Here is a 4,645-nt window from a genome sequence, read left to right on the forward strand (position 1 = left end):
GGTTGATAAGCTCCAAGAAATGGTGTTCAGAAAACTCATAAAAGGCAAAAACAACTGCTTAAATGGTCACAACAACGTGGGTAGTTGCTTTGGGCGTAGCATTATAATTAGCAATTGTGTGTATCTTTCATGATAATAGTATGTTGTTATACAAGCATAAATAACGGGGGAAATAACTTTTGATGCTCTTAATAAGGATTAATATCGCCGGACATTACTACCTAATTAGCTTTTGCACTAAATCTTTAAGATGGATTTAATTCTAACATTTTTTTATTAGTATATTTATTGTCTAATTTTATGATTTTGACATTTACTTCACTATTAATAATTATTAAGATCTCATAGGTAGAGATATATCTATCCTGTGCACAACTGTATATGCAACTTGCACTTGAGGGAAAAAGGGTGATGATCTTTTTGATTAAACTCCACGTCTGGCTTGTGTTTTGCAACCTAAAGTTAGGACATATTTAACTGGATTCCGATGTCAGAACAAGAAAATATTATTTGTATCAATCTATTACTTCAATATTCTGTATTTTTAACTTATTGTTATTATTAGTTATTTGATTCTAATTGTTAAATTTTGTATATTTAATATAAATGTATGATGGTTTATTTTTTTAGCATGTAGATTATATTTAACTAAAACCTTCTTTTTTAAACTTGGAACTTCAAATATATTTCGAAATACTCTACTTTGTCTTCTCATTAGTTATTATTCTGAGAATATGGTTCATAGTAAATTATAATTTCAGGGAGTGTGACGTTTTCAAATCTACTGTAACGGATAATAAATGTCTAAGTCAATTATACGTAGTATATCTTCATTAAACGTTTTGATAATAAATATTTTTGTTATACTCTCAAAAATCATAATAAAGCAGGCAGCTGATAATCACATCAGTCTTTTAAACAATGATACCATAAGTCTTTCTTTACCTACCTATAACTTTCCAGTAGAAGAATGTGGAGAAGAGAAAGATGAAAACGAGGATGATGTGGATGTTATAGACCTTGACGTCCTTTTTAGCCGGAATAACACCACAGAATTAGCTTCAGGACTTCCAATACATTTAGGTATGTAATTTAAATGCATATTAAACTTATCTGCATTCCTTTTTTTTAAATACCAAAATCTATGTGTCTATTTAATCTGACCCATCAAATTTAAATTAATATATAACGTATTAGGAAAATGAAGGATCTTAGTTCTTTCCAATCTGTCCTAGCTACTGCCAATGTCAGACCTTTCACGCCCCAGTAGTACAACTTCCTGGATGAATACGTAATTGTAATGAAGCCTATATCAGTTTCCTTAGATCGCCTGCAAGGGGATAAAGCTATGTTTTTTCGTACTCTATCACTTAAAACACAAATATATATTTGTGTTTTGGCACACCTCCTTCCGACAATTCAGTGTCTTAAGTTACATTGTAGATACCAGAGAGAAAGTTGATAAATACAAAATATTGGTTGATGCAGCGATGGAGGGACTAAAGAAGCGAGTTGTTCTCTATTTTGAATCTAAGGAGATGATTCTTGCCTCAGACTGTCTCTACGAATTCAAAGTAGAGTTCTTATAAGAACGTGAGCATAGAAACTAGGCTCAAAGACATCTAACTGAAGATCTCAGAGCAATAGATGATTCAGACTCTGTGTCAAACCAAACAGTGCAGACGGAAACAGCTTCTTGTAGCTTCTATATCAAAAGACCAAGAAGAACTGACACTTTTGAGCAAGAAGTCAACCGATACTTGTCTGATGAATCAAGTGAGATTTATTCTATACTGTCGTAGAGGAGAATTAAGAAAGTCTTTCTTAAGATGAATACCATCCTCCCGACAAGTGCGTCAAGTGTGAGGCTCTTTTCCAAAGCTAATTTAGTGTTTCGGGCCAAACAGACGGAAAATTTCTGATAAATACTTCAAGATTCAATTACTTTTAAATGCTCATGACTGTTTATAAGTATATACATTTATTATATAAACTAATTCTAACCGTGTTCATGTAGATATAAAAATTAAATATACCCAAATAAAAAAGTCCGATTTAAATTAAATAAAAAGATTTAAATTCATATAAAAGACTTAACTAATTGCATTATAAGAACATAATTCATACATGGCAGTGCAATTTGCATATCATATTGATCGTCTTTCAGGGATAAGATTTGAGAAAATTATTAGTTGAGAACATTGTGGGGAAATTTACCTGCTATATAAATTTCTCTAGTTAATCTTCAACACCAACAAGGAATAGTATTTATATTGTCAGATATATATCACAATCATTATCCAAAAACTTGTTATGTCTGCAAATCTCTAAAAATATATAACTATGATATGACTTTAAATCAGAAAAATAATAAAAGTAAATACTCAACTGCCGTTAGTTATCATAATACCTTCAAGTAGAAATGAACTTCTAAGAAACTATGTTAAAGGATAAATATAATTTAGGATAAGTTAAGAAATTGATTAATTTAGGATTGTGATAAATTGTTACGAGTCGGATAAATTTATCAATGTTCATAAATCATATTAGTCATTTCTCCTTTTTGTAGTTATAGGCATAGAGAGAGTCGGCCTCCTTGTGTGAGCACGATATTTTTGTTTCCTTTCCAGTAGTTTCTAGTATTCCTTGGGTTACCATGTTGATTTTTGGTTTTTTTTTTACATAACCATTCCACACTGGATTTTCACCTTTGACTAGAGACATCCTAACATTTTTTATTCGAGTGTATGCATATAATTAATATAATGGACCAAGTTATTTATTGTTGGTTTTTTTTCAATTTTAAGTTGCATCTTGTGCATAAAGATTTTTCTTATTTTTATTTCAATCGGAAATTAATTGCATAACTGCAAGAGTAAAAGTTCTGTTATATAAATTTAGATGCACAAGAACTACATTGCCTAAGGATTTTACTATAATATTAAAGAATATTGTATTTAGTATATTAAAAAATTAAAACTAATGTTTTTATAAAATAATAAGTTAAAATATTGTTTACCAAGGTACAAAAAAAAAGATATATTTAATTAAATAATAAGACTATTTATATGATATAATCAATTTGTGTTTTATTGTAATTTAATTTTGTAGATCGTAAAGATGTAATTCCTTATCTATCCAATTCCACAGCATATATAAAATTCGAGTTATTTCTTTATCAATTCTCGAAATAATTCATTCTTATACAAAGAAAGGTTAATAAGTATATTAGCACATTTATGCTGAATTTACACTACGAGCTTGGAACACTTTTTTCTGACAAGCTTAAGAAGAGCCAACTCTGTATTAGAATAGGTTTTTGACATATCTGTATATAATCACTCCTGAGTAACAAAATCAAGTATAGTCCTAAGTATCCATTTTTCGAACAAATTATATCAAGCAACAAATCCTAGAAGAGTTAGAATTAGAAAAAAATATTGTAGTATTTAAATATGATATACCTAAGTCAATTATGGTGTTGTAAAAAGTGAGTTATACAGTTTATTGCAGAGAAATATAAGGAGTTTAGTGAAAGAGATAGTTCAAATTCTAATACACCATAGTTCAACTAAATTCAGATAAGATTCGAAGACATCAGGTATCTACCACATTCAAGTGAAGAAGCTCGATATAGAAACAATGATCAAATACATATTACTCGTTTGATGAGTTAGGATTTTTGTTTATGAAGCAATAATTGCTAGGCCATTCGACTGAGAGTGATAGAGTAAAAAATAAAGTACTCCTCCCTCCCAAAAACTCCTATCAACCGGAGTAGGGCCGGATCTCCGAAATCTTCAGCTTGCATTCATAGTTCTGTCAAATAGTGACCAAAGGACTCTTCCTCTCCAGTTTCATCTCTACCACTACTAACATCTTAAACAGGTTCTCCATTTCTCCTCTCGATGCGTCAGGCGAGAGTTAACTTCAATTTCAGCCCATTGAAAAAGCTTCATCCACTTTTCCAACATGTTGATTCGTTTCAGTGATAAATAGTTTCTAAGCTCGTCCTTCGAAGCCCTATGAGAAAATCCCCTTTGGTCATTGCGTTGCTAGAGGGGTCAGACTCCTCCGGCATAGTATGAGTCTATTTCAAGGCTCAAAGCAGATATACTGCATCAAGGACTCCTGTAAGCAAGACCGGGCACGTGCATACATGCATTCAAATACGCGTGCAACATGGGTCCATTGAAAAAAAACAATGCAACGTGTTTGGTAAGATAATAAGTAATAACTAATAATTATTAGTTACATTTTGGACGACATCTTTATTGTGTTTTGTAATTCCAATCATGCCCAAAAGTGTTGTGCAACAGGGTGTAGAACGGGCTATGACAACGAGCCGTATTACGATCCATCTGTGGCCAAACAAAGAGAAAACCGCCGGACTTGATACTGCCTTGCTGAGAGCCATTCCAAGAGAAACAGATCTGAGGAAGACAGATTAGGCACCATCAAAAGTACAAAGCTGTGTTCCCCTGTATTTCAAATAATCTGATTTCATCTGTGAGTCTAAAAGAAGCCAGACCCTTGACAAGGCTCTAAAGAAGAGGTAAGAAAGCTGCTCACTTTTGATGCGTATGCTTATAACTGTCTTTCTTTTACAGGTACCTCAAGCCAGATGTAGTACCATCCCTTTGGC

At 31.9% G+C, this 4,645-nt stretch overlaps 1 long non-coding RNA gene across 1 annotated transcript; it reads right to left on the reverse strand.

Moving 5' to 3' along the window:
• Nucleotides 1–2,071: 2,071 nt before the first annotated feature.
• LOC139904993 (uncharacterized) lies at nucleotides 2,072–4,128 on the reverse strand. Its single transcript, XR_011779372.1, has 2 exons — nucleotides 3,465–4,128; nucleotides 2,072–3,412 (listed from the first exon to the last, which is right to left on the reverse strand). It is a non-coding gene; the product is annotated as an uncharacterized lncRNA (long non-coding RNA).
• Between the last annotated feature and the right edge of the window lie 517 nt (nucleotides 4,129–4,645).

The sequence above is a fragment of the Lepeophtheirus salmonis genome, chromosome 3 (assembly GCF_016086655.4).
Source record: "Lepeophtheirus salmonis chromosome 3, UVic_Lsal_1.4, whole genome shotgun sequence".
Taxonomy (NCBI): Eukaryota; Metazoa; Arthropoda; class Copepoda; order Siphonostomatoida; family Caligidae; genus Lepeophtheirus; species Lepeophtheirus salmonis.